Below are 23837 nucleotides of genomic sequence, written 5' to 3'. Positions count from 1 at the left end.
AGGACCTTCAGGACCTATTGAGAAAGATGTTGATAGTGATTTGTTTACTTTACAGAAGTCTTTCTTGTCCTTGCTAAGGACTGGTGCCAGCTGCAGCCTGTGGTTTCCTCTCCAAATTTGCATAGGGGAGGAGTGAACGTGAGGAAAAAGATTGATTTGACAAGGCACTATGCATTTATTGATAGGAAACCAAGATCCATCTGACAGTGAGGGCTTGTGAAGTTTAAGGCTGTGCCATGTAGTTTTTAATATCATCAGCTTCTGTATAATAGGGAACCTTTTGCTGTCAGTATTTCCTACTGGATGAGATGGCAAAGAACAATTACAAATGGGAATAATTTAAAAAAAGGTGTTGGGAAGAAAATGGGCATTGCATTGAGGTTGGGAAGAACCCTGTGGCAGGTTTTTGTTAAAAGCACAGGTTGTGGGAGGTGTTTCTGTATCTCATCAGGCACTGGGAAAGGTTCCCTGTGAGAGCCAGCCTTTCTTACCTCCCTCTGGTATTTCACCCTGCCTGTTCTCAGAGTTTTGGGGTGGGAAGTCTCTGATGGCTTTAAGGGGCATTTTCCTGGTAAAAGTTGTTCAACAGCTCCAAAAACTCTTGCCAGGCTTCCACATGTACTTCAGAAAGTCATAAATACATTTCTTGACATTGTGGGTTGGTTTCAACAAATGAAAATCTCAATTATATGTACAGAACTAATGCTCAGCCTAGAAATTTCCAGAGGAAATGTAAATATCCTATATGACCACCCACAGATGTGCATATGGCCGCACACATTTACATTTTCTGCTTTTGTGTGGTTGAAACACCCAAAAAGTGTTTGAGCAGTTTCAGTAACCAAATCTTAAACACCCAAAATGTATTTGAGTGGTTTCAGTAACCAAATCCAAGACAAAAGGGTTGACAATTGTGCTGTGAGAGCAGGGGGAGTTTGCCAAGTGGAAGTTCCCTTTGGGATTATGGATGCTTCCCTTGCACCTGCTTTCCTGTGATAAGGGACAGGAATAATAAATCCCTCTAAGATTGCTTTTCCCTGCCCAGGAATTCGTGTAGGTGAGAGGCTGCAAGCCTAATCTCTAATGCACTTGCTGAGAATAGTGAGCTTCAGTGAGGAAGAGGAAAATCGGAGTGGAATGATGATTTTAAGAAAACCCATCCCAATTTTTCTGCAGGAAGAGTCAGCTGAATTAGAACAACATGTTCCTTTCAGTAATTTGAGTCTCACAAGCTCCATAACTCTGGCTGAGAAGGAATCCAGACCCACAGACTGGTTTCCCCTTGCTGGTGAGGGACCAGCAGCACCTTCTGATCCAAACACATTTGGAAACTGATTTGGTTTTATTATTCCTTTTCTGCTGAGGGTCTGGATGGTGCCTCATTCTGCCCTGTAGCCTTGCCCCCCAACATCTGGGTCTGATGGAGATGGGGGGTGTGAGGCACCTCCAAAGGTGGAAAAAGACCTTTTTGGGGTTCAGGAGTGTTCAATCTGTGTAGGCACTTCAGCAAATCTTCTGGACTCCCATGTGCCTGATTATGTCAGTTAATTTGGTTATTTGGCTTCCTGGAATGGCTTTCAGCAGCTGCTTTGCCACAGCATTCTTGTGGTCTGCTCTCCTTTCTCTTCTTCCATGGAAATGGCAATAAAGGGGGCAGCTTAAAACTGTGGGGTTTTTTTTTTTTCCCAGAGGTTTTTATAAGAGTTGTCTTCTACAGGATGCCTGTAAAACTGAATGGAAAGACATTGGTGAACACAATGGATAATTAACCTGGCTGGGTTCTAAAGGATTTTTTGCTTAAGGATGGGGTAGACCAGCAGGAACATTTTCCTTGTCCTTTGTAGCTTATTCATCTGTCTGTTTTCTGTCCTTTGTCATCAAGGTGCTTTTTGGTAAGAGATCACTCTTGCAAAGGTGAAATAATTTCCATTCTTCAAAATCTGAAAGTTCAAAGCATTGCTGTGAAATCCTTTCAAATGGATTTCTACTGAATGAAAAGCCCTGTTGGGAAAAAAAATCACAAGGCAGCAGAAGATACTGGCAACAGACAACTGAGCTGATATAAGAGCTCAGTTATTCATGGTGGAACATCACGCTCTGTGCAGGGGGTGAGGTGAAACAAGTTCCCTCTCCAAAGGGGAGTTGGAGAATAAAGCAGAGAAGCAGCTGGAGAAGTTTTTGGTAGAGCTGTCTTTGGGGATGATTCTCTGATGCCTGCCCCTTTTTTCCTCAGCTCTTTAAATGCAGACTCTGACCTAACCAGGAACTGCTGGTTGGAAAGTGATTATTTCTTTTATCTCTTTCTCCCTCCTCACCCTTTTCCCAGCAGACAGCATTTGCTTCTTCCAAAAAACCACAAGGAGAAACAACAGTGTTTTCAACCAAGTGCAGCATTTTTGTGGGGAGAGAAAAAAGGAGTAGATTCAAGTCCAGCTTCCTTGCAGAAGGTAGTTTTGCTAAAAAAATGGGGCAGCTTTATATTCATAGTGAGAAATGAAGGCTCTTCTACTGAGTAAAGTCTGGTATCTAATTCTGGACAAAAATCTCTGAATGTGATGGAAATTTTGACTAAGCAGGGACAGTGACATGTGGGCTCTGTAAGGCTCCTTGTTCTGACTCTGCTTTGCAAAATGTGCTCTGACATTGGCTGTCACCTGCCAAAATCTTTCAGATAAATAATTCCTAAAATGGATACAGCCCCTGCCTCTCACTTTATCACTGATTTAGGTGTGTTTTGTTCATAGTTAGCTTTAACCAGAATGAACAATTCTGTCGAGCTCTGCTGCTTCTCATCCTGGCTCTCCTTTCCAATTTTCAATGTGTGCCCTTGTCCCAAAGGCCAGTCTGTGCCTATCCATGAAAATTATGTTTTTCTCCACTTTCAATTCCCCATGTCTAGCATGCATGAGACCTTTTTACATCCATTTCCGAGTCCTTGTGAATCTTGAGAAAGTGTGGAAACCTTTGAAGCCTCTGGTAAGATCCTGTCCCATCACAGAGGAGATGTGATGGAGGGATAAAAGTTCTCTTTAGGTCAGTGGTTTCAGTGGGAGCAATACAAATGCAGCAGAAATCCCAATTAATGATTCTTTAATAACTGAAAGGGAGGGCTGATTTCTGCCTCTAAATAATGAGGAATATTTCAGTGTGAAAATTGCCTTGGAGCCTGGGAGTTTTTGGTCCTAGGGGGGCAATGGGAGCATTCGACTCTGTACAAAAGTTGTTGGAAAATCCACAGGACAAGTGCAGCTATTTCATAAATCATTTCCCAATTTTCATATTTTTCTCATTTCTGCCTGATTAAGATTTCCCCCAAAATGTGAAAATTGCTGTTGATTTTTCCAGCTGGGAATGGTAAATAATTTATTTGAAGCTGGATTTTCTTGCTTGCCTATTTGAGCAATTTGTCTTGTAGTGAATTGCTGTGGTCCTTATCTTATTTCAACAGCCTGGCTCAGTGCCATATCCACCTTGTGGGAACTGAGGAACTCCCTCCTTGTCTGCTACAGCTCTTTGGGATTTTCCTAAAAGTGGAAGCCTCCTTTGACATTTTGGTGGAGAGATCAGTCCTGGAACTTTCAATGGCAACAGAGGGGTCTGAATTCCTTTTTGTGTTATGGTCTCACCTGAGCTTGGCATCACTTCTTAGGGGCCAGGATGGCTTCGTACCAAGTCACTTGGATCAGAAAAAAGGGAATGAGAATCTAAATCTCGGGGTCTCCGCTGCTCAGAGTGACCCCAAGATGTGTTAGAAATTCTCTTTTCCCAGCCTGGCAGTTGAAGAAGGAGTCAGAACTCTTCTCATTCTCAAGGTTGTTTATTGTTTCTTATCTATCAAATTCTTTCTCCTGACTTGCTGAGGTCTGCTCAGCAGGTCAGACAGAGGCACTCTTCCCCCCCTTGGGGTGTTGTTATCTTTTTATACTAAAAACTACATGTACAATATTTACAATAATTTCCCAATACCTATCACCTATGTTAGACAGTGAGCTTCTACTCTAAACCAATCTAAAAGTGCCAACATCACAGCAGAAGATGGAGGCTAAGAAGAAGAAGGAGAAAGGCTGGACATGCCCAGATTCCTTCATCTTGCCCCCTGAACCCCCATTCTAAAAAATCTATTTTCCACCCTGTGATAAATTCACTGTCATTCTACTTAAACTTCCGTGGCTTGTAATTCTTCATATAATGTTGGTAGTTGTTTTTTCCAAGGGCTAAACCAAAGGCACAGGGGTCTTGGTCTCTGTGCCCCTGACAGGGTCTCACATCCTCCAGAGGAATTTCCTGGGTTCCAGCATCTGACAGCACCCAGTTCTCAGCTTAGCAGATGTGGATGTTCTTCAGATGCCTCTGCAATGTCCTACTGAAGTGAGGGGCACTGATGGAACATGTATTTTCAGTGCCAGGAGCTCTCTGGAGGGTCCCAGCAGTGCAGCTGCTGCCTGGAGTCTCTCTCACAAGCTCTGGAGCGTGGCACTGATGCTCCTGTGCTGCCACAGCCCTCAGCTGGCCTCTCCTGTGTCTCTTTTATCACAGCTTCCAGCATTGCATGTGGTTCACTTCATCTTTCAGATAGCATTGATTTCACATGAGTGTTTCTTATTTCAGACCTCTCCCTTTCTATGTGATAAGGAAACCGATTTTTTTTTTTTTTTTTTTTGCTTACAAGATGATGTAGCTTACATTCTTTGGAGGATAATTTCACTAATTCTCCTTCGGTACGCTGACAGCACAATTACCATCTCACTTGACAGCTGTTCCCTTGAATTTTAAACATCCAAAACACATCCAAGGGCACTGGAGGAATTCAGTAAAATTTCTGTCTGTTGCTTAAAAGCGTTCAGCTTTTATTGAAAGGGAAAGGATTTCTGCAATCCCAGGGAAGGCATTCCACAGCACGTAGATGGAAACTCTCTGATGAGAGGGGATTTGAGAAATATTATCAGATTTATGAATGAAAGCTACAAGCAGTGAATTACCAGAAAGAGCAACGAGGAGCAAAGGAGGTAAAGCAGAAAAATAAGGATTATTTTGCTTTGACTTTCCTTCACAGGAGGAGCTGTTCCTGCCATGCACTGAGCATCTCCAGTGTGATGTGGGAAAAGGAGCTGAAGCATAACCAGACCCTGTGGGTGATCACACAGCTGCTCCCAGTGGCATTGGTGCCTGTTGGACTTGGACCCCATGGCAAATCTCTGACATCAGAACAGCAACATGAATGAGGAACTTGTCAGTGTGAGATTCAGTAAATGAAACCTGATTTTTTTTGACAACCAAAACTCAAATGTGGTACTTTGGAGCTATTGGTGTTTTAACCATGTGCATTCATAGGAGAGTTCTGAATCCCTGACAGCAGGCAGAAAACAAGGGGTGAGACTTCAGCATGTCCAAAGATTCTCTATCATCCACCAGTTCTTTTCTTCTCTTCTCCCTCTTGGTAAGATCTGCAGTTTGTTCAGCAAAATGGGGGGAAAAAGGGTCAAAACTTTCAGAAGGAGCCACAGACACAAATGTCATTGTGCTTTACTCATTTGGGTGCGTCTGAGATGGGAAACATTGAAGACCCTTAACCTCAGAATGTTTTACAGGTCAAACTAATGAAATCAACCATGTGAGTATTTACAAGTAAAAAGCACTGGGAATCACTAAACAGGTATAAGAAACTTGATACCTTATCATGAATTGTACCTTATAATTTTTAATGCAGAAAACATTAATCTTTCCTCCCTGAAGGCCAAGAAGCTTCAGGGAAAAAGGGTTGGGATCTCTCCACTGCTGCTTGTGTTTCCCCATCCTGCACGGAAGGGTCTTTTTGTGGTACCTGCAGCACCTTCTGAACGAACTGGTGAAACACAAGACAAGGAAACAAATGTTAATGAGATAATTTCATTTCCCCCAGGCCTGAGGTCTGCCTCCCTGTTGCCTTGGAGACAACACAGCCCTTTCCTGGAGGGATGGGAATGGGATTTGCCTGAAAAGTGCACTTGAGTTTGTTCTGCACCTTTCCAGCAGCTTGGGCATCTTCTGGTTTAGGATCAGAGCAGGGGCTCACTCTGTTCTTCCCACGTCATAAATATGGACATGTTTGCCAATAACTGAATTTTCTGTTCATGTTTGACTAAAAGCTGAGGCAAAAACCTCAGGTTTATGGTACCTACTTAGTAGGAGAGATGGTTTAAGCTGAAAAGGCATTTTTACTAGCTCTGGTTGCAGATGGGTGCTTAGGACAGAGCCTACCTTGGTGCAGAGCACTCAAACCAAAACCCACATTGTGCCCTGAACAGGCTGCTGGGATCCTGCAGCCCTTCCTGGGAGGGTCAGCAGCCGCAGTGATTAACAACTGAGCACTGGGAATTCTGGTTATTCTCTGTGCTGCTGTGAGAAGGATGATTCTGTGCAATGACAGACTCTGGCTCTTTGTGCATTCTGTTTGAGCACTCCTGCAGAAAGCACTGCTGGGCAGCCCCAGGACTCAAGGACTAGAAAGGATTCATTCATGTGAGCTTTCTAACTAGTATTCACCAAAATTGGCAACAGTTTCCCATCATTATCTAAAATTAATATAATTTGTTCCTCGCTCCCATTGCCAAGGAATGAACTGATCAGCCCTTCTGATTGCCAGTCCCTTATTTGGTTTCCCCCCTTTTCTGATGAAGTGAAACTGCCAAAATCCATCACCTTCCTGTTGGAACCCTGAGAATTTCAGAATGTCTGGGCTGACAGGCACTGACCCTCAAGAGATCACTGCATTGACCTGAGGCCGTGGAGAAGCTTCCAAAATGGAATGATAGAACTGGGATTGTGGGTGTGGAGTTTGGATAGAAATGTGTGATATCACAGGGGAGAAAACTTAGAGTTTAAGGGTTTAGAATATGGTAATATATATAAAGCAAGATGGAGGTTTTAGGGCAGAGGCTGGTCCTTCTCCTTCTCCTCCTTCTCCTTCCTTCTTCACCTTCCTTCTTCATTCTCCTTCACCACCTTCTCCTTCTTCTCCACGGCTTTGATTGGTTTTGTGTAATTGGATAAAAAAGTCCACATCCAGTCATGAGTGGTTGGTTATTGGGTTAAAAGTAAAAATAATTGAGGTGTCATTTCTTAATTGGACAGTTTATCCTTCAAAGGCCTTGTAAAGAGACACAGGGCTCCATTTTTAGTTTGTTAGAGTGAAGTGCTGTAGAACTCATGGTTTGTGAGACTGTGACATAGATAAGAACTAACAAACATCTGAATCCAAACAAGAAATTCCACCTAACATATTTAATCCTGACTCTGACAAAAAGAAGCCAAGACTACACACCTTCCTTCTTGGCTGATTTAATGCCTTTACTTTTGCTCTTGAATCTTTGTCCCATCTTTACCTTTTCTGCAAAGTTTCCCCAGGTTTCCTCCTCTGAGGAGGATTTGCTCCCATCTCCTACAGATGATGTTTCAGATGGAAAAGTTTCCATCTCCCCTCTGTGCTCCAGCTCCCTCCCAGCAGCACCACCAGCAAATCTGCAGTTCCCAGCCCCCAGGAGCAGGCAGGAGCAGTTTCTTAATGGATGCACATTAATATCTTTCCCTTTGGAGCACAATCTCTTTTGTAACGTTATGAAGCACAGTGATTGTTCAGGCCTGTGTTTGCCATTGTACGTGCTGTACTTATTGTGCTTTCAGTCTGTGCAATCAGCAGGATATGGGAAGGATTCTTTGGCACCTTTGCTTAGTGATTAGTATTTGTGTAGCACTTGAAAGCTTAAAATGCTTTAAGAGGGATAAGTAGTACTATTAATAATGTCATGCTTTACTCTACAGAATGGAGCTTATGCATATTTGTGGTGATAATCCCCAGTCTTCTCTTTATCAAACGCTGTTGTCTTTCTGATCTTCTTCCAGCTTATCTTCCTCACACCTGTCAAAGCACTTTTCAAACAGCTTTTCTTCTTCCTCTGATTAAAGGCACACACACAAAAAAGATTCCTCTTAACACAGAATTCAGCCTTCAGGTTTCAGGGGCCATGCCCAGATGTGGTGGTCCCTGAGCCATGTTCAGAGACTTTGATCTAATCAGGTTTTCACTAATCTCTCTGTCTATTGCTGACCTGAGCTCTGCCATTCATTAAAACCATTTTGTTTTCAGCAGCAGTTGGGGTTTGATCTTCCTGGAGGAGTGCTTTCCTGTGTCCAGGTGATGTTTCATCTGTGCTTTTTACAAACCAATTTATTCTCAAGTCACTCCCTGTAGCTTCTTGTTGGAAAATCAGCTTTGTGGCTGAGGAGGAAATTAATAGAGACACAGAGAACATTTTTCTTAATGGCTGAGGCAGAGTTAAGGCAGAGTTTTCCCCCTTATATCTCAAGCTGAAAAAGCTGGGTGAATTTTGTGTGCACTTCTCTGAATTTTGAGGAGGTTTTGGGCAGGATGACTGCCTGGAAGAGATGAGTTTTAATGGAGATGGAGGAGTCTGTGTTTAAGTGACCACTGTTCTCCTCTGGCAGGGCCCCTTTCAGCCCCAAAATAGCTCCAAGCTCAGCGGCATGTTGGCATCAGCAGCCTTCAAAGTGTTTTAAAATGTCCAGGAGCCAACAGAGGTTCATTGCCAGCAGCTGACCTTGGGTGTTTTTTTGTAGAACCTGCTCAGGTTTCCAGCACTGGGAGCAAAATATTGGTGCAATCACAACCTTTGTGCTGCTTTAGCAGGAGACGAGAGAGAAAACAGCATTTCCTGGAGAAAGGGAGGCACAAAATGTTTAATCTGAGTAGCTGGCATCTGTGTGGGGTGATCAGCATGAATTAGAGGAAGGGTTAATTCACAGACAGCTTAGAGAAATGAGATTATTTGGGTTTTCCTCCTCCAGCCTGGGTCACCCTGTGTGACCGTGTTCACAGGGGTGCTTGGATGAGGGACGAGACGAGGATCTGACTCCATGTTTCAGAAGGCTTGATTTATTATTTTATGATATATATTACATTAAAACTATACTAAAAGAATAGAAGAAAAGATTTCCTCAGAAGGTTAGATAAGAATAGAATAGAAAGGAATGATTACAAAAGTTTGTGGCTCCGCGCTCTGTCCAAGCCAGCTGAGTGTGAGTGGCCATTAATTAGAAACAACCACATGAGACCAATCCCAGATGCACCTGTTGCATTCCACAGCAGCAGATAATCAATGTTTACATTTTGTTCCTGAGGCCTCCCAGCTTCTCAGGAGGAAAAATCCTAAGGAAAGGATTTCCAAAGATGTCTGTGACAACCCTGTGCTCGAGACCCCCAAATTTCATGGAGCAGAGTCAGAGCACGTGCCCTGGGAAGGAGAATGGAGAACTGGGGCTGGGGTCAGATCAGAAACCAGAGCCATCTGCCCCTCTTGTAGTGTAAGGATGGAGATTCTGCTTCCAGGCACATCTTGCTGCTCTAAGTGTCCATTTTGTAAAGATTTTGCCCTGATGGATAGAGTTGTTGTGCATTTCTTTTTCTTCTTTACTCAGATGGATACTTGAGGATATTCAGGTGTTGCGAACACCGATAGCTTCCAGTTGATTATCCAAAGTGACTTTTCAAACCCTGTGCCTCCCTCCCATTCCGACTGTTATCCTAGGGTACAAACATCTGCTCTAAAATGCAGAAAAGACTTTTCCCTCTTTTAGACATGAGATTTTTTTTCTATATAATCTCCTTTTTGCCCTGATTTTCTGAGAACTTCCAACATTCAGTACAGTAAAGGCCCCAGAAATCTGAAAATACCTCAGTGGAGTGTGCTGCAGGGGAGATTCAGGCCTTCAGATAAAATTAATTTTTTATGTTTAGAACTGTGTGATGACCAAAATCAAATTATCAAAGCCTTGCCAATAAGAAAATCAGCAATATTGGGTTGATGCTTCTCTTTCAATTACCTGCAGCATTTTCAGAGACTTGAGAGTAAACAAGCAATTCAAGCTGCCTACTGCTCAGAGGTTTTAATTAACTCTAATGATAATTGCAGAGCATGTGTTGCCATTTTGGGCAGCAATTACACAGCTTATGTGAGAATTCTTGTGTGGGTGAAAAGTGGAGAGGGGAAAAAGCCCCTGGTAGCTGAATATATATTTATACACTTGTTGCTAAAATTGGATTTTATTAGAGAGGGGAATCTGCTTTCAGCTCTGAGGGCACTGAGCATCACCAGGTCCTCCTGCTGTGCTCACTCACAGTTTGGTGTTTGGTTTTATTCTGAAAAAGCAGAACTGAGCTCTCTGTTCAGCATTTGAAGAATCTTCCCAAACAGGGACACGAATTTTGAATTTTCCTTAGAAATGTACGAGCCTAGAGTGGATCCATGTGGTTGGAAGAAGCATAAATCATTTCTAAGAGCACAGGCTAATAAATGTTGGCTCCTGTGGGATTTAGGCTCTGTCCTGAGAAGCCCAGCTGAACTGGAGCTGCTTTTGGGAGCACAAACAGCCTCATTCTGTGCCTGCTCTCACACAGGCCTGGCTTTATTAGCTTTGGAAGTTTTCTTGGATGCTTGGTGAACAAACATCATTCCACTGACAACCAGCCTCAAGTGACCTCAGAAGCTTTCTTTAAATGCACCTTTCTTCCTCCTTCTCCTCTGACTCCATCAGAATTAAAATAATTCAAGGCTCGTGGTGTGTTACTCTCACCCTAAAAATGGAGTTTCGGCTCCTTGGGGTTCTTGTTGTCTCTGTTGGAGGGAAGCTCTCACAAGTCTCCTGCTCAAAAGCATCCCTCCTTAAAAAGGGAACATTTCAGTTTTATTTCAAGAACTTGGAAATGGTTCCCCATTTCTCAGTGGGAAAACTTGCTCAGAGTTCCTTTTCTTTCTGTGTTTTTTTTTTTTAATAATTTATTTATTTTCCTGAACATATTTGATAGACTTCCTTTGAGTGCTTTGTTTTTGTAACACAGACTATGAAATCGTCTCTAAATGTTGTTGCCCATATTTATCAGCAATCAAAAGCATATAAAAGCAGATGAAAGGTGGATTCTTTTGCTTTTGACTAGAAGAGGTTGCAAAAGAGCTAATGCCATGGAGACACAAAAGAACCCTCCTCACAAAGGCTTTTGTGAAGGCAAGAACATGGATATTTTCAAAACTAAGCTTTTTCAAAAGTCAAAGCAATGTAGCCAAAACATTTTTGGTTTGGTTTGGTTTTTTTTGTGCTTTCTGATATTGGAAAACGTATCAGATGGGCAAAATTTTGACAGGCAAATTTCAGAAAATGCTTTGCTCCAAAGGATCAAATGGGATAGTTGCATTTATTATTCATAAACCCTGAGTGCACTTATTGCTTGGAAAGGATGAAAACAAAACACACACAAAAAAAAATCAGATAATGTTTTAAAAACTTGTTAGAGATTCTGTATTTGGTAGAAATATTTAATTAACCTGCAGAGACCATGAGGTGATTTATTAAATCTTTTCACATCTCTGCTGTATCCTGGTCTTAGAATAAAGCTGAGGGGAGAATTTTTTTATTTAATTCATATCTTCCTTTTCAGTTTTGCCTTATTCCTTCATCCCTTGCACAGGTGGCTTCTATTTGAACATGAGTATCACTTGATCTGATACCCTTTGGGGACATCCTGATGAGTTTTTACAATAATTTGGGTGTGAGATGAAGGAGAATCAAATAGAGCAAACTCTGAAGCAATTACTATGCTATTCTACTTCCCATTTTTTGTCATTTCGGGTTCAAAGGGAGATAAGGACCCTTTTGGACACAGATTGGAGTGGCTGGGTGTCATTATAAATACATTTCTTGGCGACTATTTCATGCTGAGGCTTGAAAGGTTGCTGAGTCCTATTCTGCATCAACTTCAATCAGGCACCACTTGTTCAATAAAAGGCCTGGAAATGATTTTGAGGGCATTTTTCCCCACGTGCTGCCTGCTGAGTGTGTCCATGTGTACTGTGGGCATTTTCCATTCCAGGGAAAACCCCCACACTCAAAGCTGTGCTTTGTCATCGCCAGCTGGGAATTCTCCAACATTGCTGATTTTTCTACAATTTTGGGCGACAGCTCATAAAAAATCATACCTAACCGTGAAGAAAAAGGCCAAACCTGAAAGATAAAATTAGCTTTTAAGTCCTGCAGGTGGTGCTGACAAAGAGAGCTTTGAGCAGTGTGCTTTAAAGCAGCACAGCAAGGTGAGTGTATCCCAAGGTTATAATAAATGTGGGAACTTTGTAATTACTCCTGGCTATTGGATGGTAATCACAAGTGCAGTCTTGCAAACAACTGTGCCACTGCTGTGCTATAGATATTTTTTTTTTCTCTCTGCAGCTCTGCCAGGAAAAGACCATTAATTAAAACTTCAATGCTCCAATGACCCTCCACTCCAGTCTCAGAATTTTCAGTATTTTCTTCTCCCTCTTTCCTTCTGTGTTCATCTCTCAGACTTTACTCATTTTCAGGACTGTACAATTTTCACCTTGGAGTAGTTCAGACTCCAGCAAGTCCTCAAAGCTTGTGTGTCCCCACAATATGTTTTTTTCAGGAAAAGTCCCTGTTCAGGTGTCCTGCTGACCTTTAGAGCTAAAATGTTTTCACTGCAGTCTTTTTTTACTGTAAAATACCTGGGTGAAGCTTGTGAGCTTCAAAAAACATTAATTATTTTTGTCATGCTGAGCCTAGGAGATGATAGTGGATGTTGGAGGTGTGTTCTGGATTATGTTGCAATGGGAAGATTTTGACTTTGGGGGCTTTGTTCATATCAAACCTGAAACGAGGAATCTGGGTTTTTTTGGTTTTATAGGATGGTGGTCTTACTAAATAATGTGTTAAAAGAACAGAATGAAGTTTATCAGCAAAGAAAATATAATTAATTTTTCAAAATTAATTAAAATAAGTAATTAATATCAATATTAATATAATGTATAAATATTTTATTTATAATACATAAATTAATGAAAATAATTTTAAATAATTATTATTTAAAAATAAAAATAATTTTATTTCCAATCTTAAAGCAATTGATTTCATTACTCCTTTTTCCTTTGTTTTTCTCAGGCTTTATATCCATCCCCAGATCTGCATCCATGGCCTCAGGCAAGTTGCAGTATTCTTTCTTTCTTTCTTTCTTTCTATCTATCTATCTATCTATCTATCTATCTATCTATCTATCTATCTATCTATCTATCTATCTATCTATCTATCTATCTATCTATCTATCTATCTCTATATGCACCTCGATTTATATATATTTACCTAGAACATTTTCTGTTTTTTGCTATTTTTTGCTGGTGCAATAAGTCCCCTTTGGGTTAGAAGAATGTGTTTGCCCAGTAAAACTGGATGCATAGCAGCACAATAAATTTCCCAGAACAAGGTCCTGTGTTTGTGACTTAAAAAAAAAATATAGATTGTAAAAGAAATGAAGGGAAACAGATGGGATGGGAGTCAATTAGGGCACCTTTATTGTCAGCTGTGGGTGAGCAGAGGAGGAGGAGGATGTCAGAGCTCTCCATAAACCCATGAATTAGGATGCCTGGGTTTAACTTGCCTTGTCACTTCTTGTGCTAATGGTGAAGTATGGGCACACTCAGAGCTGGAGGTGACAGCGGCACTTGGGCCAGTTTGGCTGAGATGGATGTGGGAAGAGCAGCCTGGGCTGTTGTGCCCCAAATCTGTCTGTCTGTCCTTGCTCTGGGTCTTTGAGGCTGTTAATTGATGCTTCTGTCAGAACTGGCAACCAGGTTAAGTTTTCTTTTATCAGCCTGTGCTGGAGTTTGTCTGAGCTGTTTGTGGTGCACAATGGACTCCCCAGAGCAAGATATTGACTGCAGCAGCTTCTGAGAAATCTCACATCACTGCTCTGGGAGGGAGGAACTGTGTGATGTTAATTGCTCTCACTCAAGGGCAAAGCAAACTTTAATTTATAAATTCATTACTGCGCCGTAGCAATGGCCTTTTTTTAGCTTCTCACAGGTAATTGTACTGCTGGAAACTCCTCTGATCGGGAACAAAATTATTTATTAGCAACGAGTCAAAACCACTGAAGCATTAACTGTGCTCATATTAGTAAGTGGAATAATTCATTCATGCTCCAAAATACCAATTTATTGGTACAGTGTCCTGTTACAGCAATAATGGAGGCAGCTGTGGGTCCAGAGAGAAACAGACTGGATGCACACCTGGAAATAGGAAATATTGATCTTTGGCAGAGGTTTCCTGGCCTGTTGTGGGCGGAGACCCATCCCCATTGAGAGACTCAGGTGTTTCAGGGCTGGGAGGTTCATCCCTCTTTGCTGCCTCTCTCTGGGACCACTGAAAGGTTCCTGCCCTGGAACACGTGGGCTCCTCAATAACTTGATGAGAGTATTGGAACGGCTCAGGGTTGTCATTGGCAAGCGGCTGCACTGCTCCAGGTGCCCAGCCAAGTTCTTTGGAATTTTAAATAGGATGTAATTGAGCTGCCTGGGCTATACCAACACAGAAATAACAGCAGCAAAGAGCTTCTGGTACAGAAAGAAAAACACCAATTTTATTTCGAGGGCTTGAAGATCTAAGACACAATTTCTTTCTGAAAAAATTCCGAAATGAGTTTGGAAAGAATTGCACTTTCCAATGAAATGCACTTTCATGTCTTTTTGACTAGCATTTATTTTATCATTACATTGTGTGAAAGTCACATTTAGAGACCCTAATGAGAATTTAAGATCCCATTAGTCAAGCTGATCTAATGACAATGAGATATTTGATACTGATGAGACAGTGGAAAGAAAGCATTTCTTATTAAATAGCTCATTTATATTTTTCAAATGGTCAAAAAACCTTGTGTAAATATTCCCCTGGGTCTCCTTTGTGGAAAATAATTGAGGGTTAAGTGCTGGGTGTTATTATTTGTCCATTCCTTTCTGTGAGTACAGCCTGGCATCACAGCTGCTGTTGTACATGGAGCACAACACCTGGGACTTCTGTTGTACTTTTGGGCAGGATTTACATGAAAATCTTTAATACTACAAGCAAAAAAAAAAAAAAAAAAAAAAAAAGCAGGATACTTATTCTGATTAACAGTTTAGATGTCTTAGAGTGGGGATTCTTTGGGGTTTTTTTTTGCTAAGGTTGGGATTAAATGCAGGAGACGGTATTTCTTGTTGGGACTCAGATGTTTATTAGTTCTTATCTATGTTACAATCTCACAAACCATGAGTTCTACTGCATTTCACTCTAACAAACTAAAAATGGAGTTGTATCTTTCTCTCTACAAGGCTTTTTAAGGATAAACTATTCAATTAAGAAATGACACCTCAATTATTTTTACTTTTAATTCAATAACTAACTATTCATGCCCCACAATGTGAATTTTAAAATCTAATTACACAATACTACTTAAACTTGTGAAGAAGAAGGACCAGTCTCTGCCCTAAAACCTCCATCTTGCTTTATCTATATTACCATATTCTAAAATCTTAAACTCTTAAGTTTCCCATCCTGTGGTATCACACACTTCTATCCAAACTCCACACCCACAATCCCAGTTCTGTCATTCCATTTTGGAAGCTTCTCCACAGCCTCAGGTCAGTGCAGTGTTCTCTTGGGGGTCAGTGCCTGTCAGCACAGAAAGTCTGAAATTCTCAGTGACCAGGGTTCCAACACTGGAACAAAACAGTCAGGTTTTTTTGGAAAGTGGAAGTTTTAAAGTTTTTGGGGAACTCCTAATGGGAAATGCAAGGAAATTCAAGGGGATGCTGAGGCACCAAGCTGACTCAAGGCCCTTCAGTGAGGGGAGCAGAGCACACATTATAGGGGGAAAGTGCCAGAATCAGAGGCTGAGAGTCCTGCTTTTCTTGTCCCATGAAAAAGCAAATGTAATGACACTAAATAAAAACAACTGCAGAGGAAAGACAGCTATGCCAAAAGTCTGTGGGACATAAACCCCAAGATGTGGATCAAATCTAATCTCAATATGTAGGGAAGTGAGGATTGGTTTAAATGTTCCTCTCTTGGAGGAGTTTAGAACCATTCAGGATCTTTGGAAATTCACATCCAGAGCTAGACTGCACTCCAAGAGTCAGAGTTTAAGCATATTTTGGTTAGAAAACACATTGCAGACGATGCAACTCCCTTTAATAGTGATGGTAATGTCATGCAATGGCCTGTGGTCCCATTCAAAATAAAATCAGGGCCAGCCTGAATCTTGACTCATCTTTTTCTCACTTTGAACTGTGAACTGCTCTTTGCCCTTTAAATTAGACTTGCTCTGCAAGAAATTGTCTGGGGAAATGCTGGCAAGTGCTAACTTTTTCACAGCCATTAATAAATCTGTGTTCCAAACAAACAGAAGCAAATTTTCTTCCCTTCTCTAATGAATCCCTAGAGGGAGTTGTGGATTCTGCATATAAATGGGCTTTGCTCAGATTTTCTGTTTTTTTGGTGTTGTTTTTGTCCCTATCCCTGCTCAGCTCAGCAGGGTAAACTCTTTACCTGCTTCCCAAGCTTCGGAACCTTCTCTCTGTGTGAAATTACCAGCACAAGATACTCCAAAGCTGAGCAAACAGCCCAGTTAAAACCAGCTGGCAAGGGTGGAAACCCAGGGCACAGGGAATATTTCTCTGTCTGCTCTGGGGTGCCCTGACCCCCAGGGCAGCACTGACTTTGACCCTCATTCATGGAGAAAGTTTCCCAGACTTCAAGATAGACTGGAATCCACAAAAGTGTGAAATAGATTATAGAGAGCAGTGTAGGTGGATCACTTGGTGAGAAAGTCAGGTTTTTGGGATTTCTAGTATGTTGTGGATGGAAGCAAGATGGAGGGCACAGGGTGTCATCCTGGGTTTCTTCTTCATGCTTCTTCTTCCTTCTTCTTCATGGGTTTGGGTGGCATTTTGTAGTTGGGCAGAAAAGTCTGCATTACAGGCTCTGTGGGATCAGTTATTGGGTTAAAAGGGAAAATAATCCAGGTGTCAGTTCTTAATTGGGTAGTTTAGTCTTAAAAGACCTTGTACCATACCAAGAGATTGTTGGCCATTTTTGTGCCTTCTAATAAAAGGCTTCAGAACTCGTGGTTGTGAGACTGTTTTGCTGAAAAGAAATAATCAACACCTGAGTCTGAACATGAGCTACCATCTCAAGTGCCTTCAATCCAGACCAGAGAAACCAACAAGCAAGTGTCTGACTAGGGACCAGCCCTGCCTGTGCATCCCAGCTGAAAAATCTTTTGGTTAGATTTTCTCAGGTTTCTGTGGTTGGAACAGCTCCTGAGGTATTAAAAAGTCTTTTTTCCCAGCCCCATGGCCGAAGAAGAAGTCGAGATTCGTCGGTTCTGCTTTTCAGGGTTGTTTATTTTCTCTTATCCGTTCCATTCTTTCTCTGACCTGCTGAGATCTGTCCAGCAGGTCGGGTTGTGGCACAGTCCCTGCCCTTGGGGTGGTGTTGGCTTTTTATACTAAACACTACATGTACTTTATTTACAATAATTTTCCAATCCCTATCACCTATGTTAGACAGTCTGTCTCTACTCTAAACCAATCCAAAAGTGCCACCATCACCCAGAAGATGGAGGACAAGAATAAGAAGAAGGGCAGGACACACCCAGATTCCTCCATCTTGCCTCTTGAACCCCCATTCTAAATCCCCAAAATTCAACTTTTTCTCCCTGTGACAAATTCACTATCATTCTATTCAAACCCTTGTGGCTTGTAACTCTTCACACAAAGTTGGGGATTGTTTCCATGGGCTAAAATCAAAGGCACAGGTGTTTGTGACCCCGTGCCAAGGTCTCTGAGCCCCCTGCCAGGGTCTGCAGCCCTCCAGGGCAGCCAGAGCAATGTCCTGGGTTCTGACAGGATTTCACTGTGGGCAGGGGCTTTTCTCCTGTCCTCTGTGACACCTCAGCCCTGCTGCCAGACCTTTCCCAACCCTCCTGTGCAGGAGGATATGTGGCAGCTCTGGATCTGTCTCTGCCACCAACTCTGTGGCCTGTCTCCAGCTTACTTATTGTCCTTTGTAATTATCTTTCCCCTAATTCCTTTGGTTATCTCTTGGAATATGTTAAATGAGAAATATGAAGGTGACTTGGCGTAATTATTCTCTGGTGAGTCAACAGGGCTCTTCAACATGAACTGGGTGATTATAAACATTAAGTTCAATTAGGAACATGGAAAACTGTTCTGTGGAGAAACAGACTTGTACATTTGCTGAGCTCTGATGGATTTCCTCCCATGCAGAGCTCAGTGTGTTTGGTTTTTCTGTATTTGTGCACCTCCTTGGAGGAAAAAATGCTCATAAATACTGGGGATCATCCATAGTACTGTAAGAAAAAGGGTGTGCTCTGACTAGTTCAATCACTAACCCTGTGAATTGCAACAGGATCTTCAAGGAGGAGAGGGGGAAATATATCAGTCTCCAGGGAGTGAAATGGAAAAAAAACCCCAAAAATAACAAGGAATAGAGAAATTTGCAGATCCAACAAAAAGCAAAGGCATTAATAATGGGAGGCTCTGGAGGGGATGTAAGCAGCTGGTTCATGAGTGCAGGAGGCTGAAATTTGCTCCAAAGGAGGTCAGGTCCAGCAAATCAAGAGGAGATCATCCCATGGTCCTTGGCTTTGAGGAAGACGCAAAACACGAAGAAGAGAGTCAGAATGGATTTTTAAGGTCTGATGTAGTGTTACAGTGTGCAAGAGCCACCTAGATTTTGGGAATTGCATGGGATCTGAGCTGTATCACCTGTGGAATTACTGGGGGTCTCTAGAGCCAGGACATTGGGGGTCACCAGGGAAAGCCCCACTGCAGGGGCTGGGGACAGAAGGGGACTCCAGCTGTGTTCCTGTGGTGGCAGATTGCAGTGCTTTGCTTGGGAGTCTATTTAATGTAGAATTTAATAACAAACCTCTTCACGCAGCCTCAGAACTCAGGGCTTCTCAGGCCCCGAAAATCTCCAATCCACTTTGCCCTGTTTTGGTTTTATTGCCCTAAAAGCCTGCTGCCTGCTACAGAAAGAACACACTGAAAAATCTGCTCTGTACTTTATTGGCAGTGTTTACCAAGAAATGGGCTATGAAAGTAATTATGTACTTCAGATAGTGCAGCCTGCTATTGATTCAAAGGATGAGCCATCAACATCCAGTACTGCAAGAAGTATAAATCTCACATACCATGAGTCTTTTAGATGTAAATGAGAAAAAAAAGGTCAGGAATGAGAAGTGCACAGGGGGATGTTCTGTTGTGGTGTTGTGAGGGTCCCCAGGATGAGGTGAGAGATGAGAATTGACTCCAAGTTCTCAGAAGGCTGATTTCTATTCTATTCTATTCTATTCTATTCTATTCTATTCTATTCTATTCTATTCTATTCTATTCTATTCTATTGCTAAAACTATACTAAAGAAAGAGAAAGGATACATCAGAAGGCTAGAAAATAATCATAATAAAAACCTGTGACTGACCAGAGTCCCGACACAGCTGGACCGGGATTGGTCATTAATTAAAAGCAATTCACATGGAACCAATCAAAGCTGCACCTGATGGTCAGCAACCTCCAAACCTCATTCCAAGCAATCAGATAATTTTTGTTTACATTTCTTTTCTGAGTCCTCTCAGGAGAAAAACCCCAGCAAAGGGATTTTTCAGAAAATATGATGGTGAGAATGTTCTGATAATTTTGCACAAAGCAGATGCTTCTGAGAGTAAGGGAAGCATCACAGAGCGGTAAGGTGGAGCTGATTTGACTGCCAGGTGTTTTTTTACCAAGGAAAATACTCCTTTCTCCGCCAGGCTGCCCCTGCTGAGGACATGGCTCCAGTTGCTTGGTGGAACACTCTCCTGCAGAGCTGGCTCATGCCACTTGTGCAGCCAGGGCAGACAGAGAGCTGCCAGCTGTGCTGGGCCAGGCCGAGGGGCTGGCCATACCATTTACCAAATAAACTGCTGAACTGGACAGAATGTGGGAAGGGGGGTCCCAAGCTGGGCTTTGGGAGATGAACCAACAGACAGCAGGTCATCTGGGCAGGGAAAATGCCAGGCTCTTAAATGGTCTGCTAGGAATATGTTCTTGGGCCAGGGATTTGCGAAAATAAGCCTGGGCTCCAAAGCAAACGAGCTGAGGGAAGGGCTGAGGCTGGGCTGGGCCTGGGGAGAGGCACAAGGGAGGTGCAGGGTCAGGCTGCCTTGGTTTGGAAAGACAGGAGTCTGCTAAGGAAGGCAGGAGCCTCCCCTGAAATGGAGAATGTAAACCCTCCCCACCCCTCCAAATTGCTATAAATTTTAAATTAAGGGGCTCTCAGGCAAAAAATATGGGAGCAGGAATAACAGTTCTTTAATAGGGAAGAAAATAAAAGGATAAAATAAACAATGCAGTACACTAGAACAACACTGACAGAGTCAGAACCCAGCCTGACACCCTGTGGGTCAGGGTGCTGGCAGCAGTCCCATTGGAATTGTGGCTCAGCCCTCCTGCAGTGTCAGGGCTGGTTCTGCTGGAGCAGGGATCCTGTAGAGAAGGATGTATTCTTCCTCTGAAGCTCCAGGGGAAGAAGAGGCAGCTGCTGCTCCTCTGGGGAATCCAGTGGAGAAGCCGTGCTACCCCTCCCCCGACGCTCCTACACTAACCAATCTAGTACAAGATACAAATCCTACAGCATTTACATACAGCCTATACGAGTCACTACATCACCATACTCTGTTACATTTTAAACCCTAAAAACTCCTCTTTGGGCCCCTTCTGCCAAGCTGTGGGGTCTGCTCTGACCCTTGGGCCTGTCTGTAAGCAGAGGGTGTTGTTCCATCAAAAGGGGATCACCTTCAGCTGGCCACACCATTGTTTTCCAGTTGTTCAGTAACTGAGGTATCTCAAAGCTTGCTTTCATTTCAATCTCACTTATAGTTTCCATATTCTCAAAATCTTTTGCCAGGCAATCATATTGATAAGGCATCCCTGTTTCATCTTCCCCAACAAGTTAGTAAGAATTAGAATATTCAACACAGAAGATTTATTGTATTGTAACAGGAACCTTGATCTCTTACCCTTTTACCCTCTTATCCTCTCATCCTCTCTCCCCCTCTCTTCTCTGGGGCCTGCCCTGAGCTGTGGCTGGCAGCTCCCAGCAGGGCCCTGCACCCAGGCCCTTTGCAATAAACCCCAAATTCCAGACCTGGCTGCAGAGATCTTTCACCTCCATCCATCCCCACCATCCTACTCCCTGTCACTCCTACAGTGCTGCTCTGAGGCCACCCCTCTGTGACGTGGTTCTGAAGGTCAGAGGTGTGCCAAGATGAAAGGTGTCCCCAGGGCTGCTGAGGAATGGGCACAAGCTCTCAGCATTGATGCTGAGAAGAATTCAAGAGCAGCATCTCTGTGCTCAGGGCTCTCCTGTGTGCCTTGACTGAGAGCAGTGCTGCAGGGAGCTGCTGCAGAGCTGGAACAGCCTCATTACATCTGAGCCAGGAACTGGAGCCAAAGAGACACCTGATGAGTCACTGGAAGATAAAGGAAGAGCAAGACAAGGAGTAGAAAGCAGAAAAGGTAGAAAGCAACACATAGTTAGAAAATTGAAGCAAAATGCCCAAGGAATGTTCCTTGTCAGCCTCTGTCCCTGTGAGGGATCTTCACTGGGCTTCCTCACTGAAATTGCTGCAGTGAAAGTGAAATTCCCTCTTCATCAGTTCCTCTTGTAATTAAACAATTGGAGAGAATCCAGGTGAAATCCCCAAACCACAGTGCTACATTCAGCCTGCTCCCCTCCTGCACTGGTACCATGTCAGAAGGGCTTTGGGACTTGGCTGTGAGCTGTCTCTGATTCATCAGACCTTGGCCAGAAGAGGCTCAGTCCAAGCCCAAACCACTAGCACTCAACTAGAGATTAGTTTGGAAGGCTGTGCTTAATCAGAGCTTGGGCAGAGGTGATTCTATTTTAGCCAGTCTCCAGAATAATTATCTTTTATTGGTTGTCTTTGGTCTCAATGCCCTGTACCTAAGTTGTTGTGCAGGAATGCAAATACGGTTTGGCTTGGCTGGAGCTCCCCTCTCCACCTGGAATGTTCTGGGTTGATGCATCCCACTCTGTTTTTCCTTTCAATTTCCTGCCTTGCCCTGCAGCCCAGGCTGCTGTGGCCATCTCAGCCTGGAGGGGCACCAAAGCCTGCTGTGCCCTGTCCCACAGTGGGGGAACCCCTGGGGCTCCTCCAGCACCATCTCCCTCTCCACTCTGGCTGAGCAATGTCCATGCATTAGCCCTGGAACTCCACGTCAACACAAATTACCTACAAAACCCCAGGATGACGTGGGGAGCTCTGGCTCTGTCCTAGTTTTGAATGTGGTGCAGCAAAGGGACAAGGCATTTATGGCCTGGGGAAAACCCCATTATTAATTTCAGATGTGATTCATTTCCCAGCGGGATAAATAATCACAGAGCTGAGAAGATACCTGGGATCTGGTCCAATGTCACATTTTATCTTTGCCCTCTATCTCCTTGTTTTCTGGGAATGCTCCCTCTGGGAGTTATTTTGAGACAGAAGAGGCTGTGGCTGCCAGCCTGGGGCTGGTGGGCACAGGCTGCTGCTTCCCTGGCACCTCCAGGGTTTGTTAGAGAGGACAATTTAATTTGGGTTTGCAGGGAGCTAATTCTGCCCTGTCTGGGGTTTTGGTTATGTCATGAGTTATGGCACTGTTCATCTCCATTCTTCAAAGCGCCATCAAACTGTTTTTCAGCCCTTTTCTATTTTTCATCTGGCTAGTCATAAACGGTTTTATTTTGTTTTTTTTACACCACTTCCCAGGCTGGTTTGATTCCTTGGATCTTGGTGATATTACATCAGGGCACAGAATAGCAACTGTGTTCAGAGTAACCAAAATAAAAGTGACAGAGGCTGTTAATCAAGAGATGTCAACTGGGGTCAGGAAGAGTTTCCAGCCATTTTTCATGAGCCAGAGATGAGGTTTGAATGGTGCTGCTAAATAAGATGAAATTTGCCTGTGGCCTCCTCTACCATTCCTGTGTGAAAATGTTGAAAAGCTGAGGCTTTTTTGCCTTTACTTTGTCAAGTGTGGCAGCCAAAGTCACCAAGCAGAAGGTGCTGGACCCATTTCACCTGGGCTCCAAAAGCCCATGGCAGCCTGGACTTACTTTCAGTATCTGAAATCCTGCTTGGAATTTTCAATTGGTATATTTTGGGTGGTATAAGAGCCTAGCTAGGGTTACACTTAAGATGGATTTAAAATGGTTATAAAATGGATGACTTGTCAGGGAGTTTCACACTTTTATAAGTTCTGGTCCATTCGTTTATTGGAGTTAACTGTCCAATTACAGCTTTAGCCCATCAAGTCCCAACCTTCTTGTTTTTCTCTCTTTATTTCACTGTTGTTTGTGCTCTTGGGCCTAAGATTTGGGTCATTTGTCCTTGGTCCCCAGCTGGAGCAGGAATTGTTTTGTCTCCCTGCTCTGCGCACAGGGCTCACCATCCCCTCATATGAAGCTCAGAACTAAAGCAGCACAGAATCTGAAAAATATAAAAGCTGAACCCTGAGGCATCAATGAATCCTGCTGGCCTTTGGGGCCATTGTGCTGGGCCAGGGCAGCTCACTGGATGTGTCTCTGTTTCTCCAGGGCTCCCAAAGCCTTGCACATCTTTGAGCAGAGCACGTTCAGACCTCCCTCTCCTCCTCCAGTGTTTCCCTTGGCACCTCTGCTACTGATCACAGCCGTGTCTTGTTTGACTGAATTGTTCCCTCCCTGCTTCCCCCAGCTCTCCTCCCTCAGCCAAGCCGTAAATCTGGGTTTGTAGCTGGTGCTGTTCCCAGGGAAGCAAACAGGGAAAGTGCAGACAGGAGGTTATGACTTCCCTGAGGGATGTGACCGAGTGGAAGGATTGGCCTATCAGGTGGAATAGATCCAGAGTAGTAGTCTGAAAAATGGG

The sequence above is a fragment of the Melospiza melodia genome, chromosome 24, assembly GCF_035770615.1.
Source record: "Melospiza melodia melodia isolate bMelMel2 chromosome 24, bMelMel2.pri, whole genome shotgun sequence".
NCBI lineage: Eukaryota > Metazoa > Chordata > Aves > Passeriformes > Passerellidae > Melospiza > Melospiza melodia.
Note: the sequence above shows the minus strand (reverse complement) of the source record.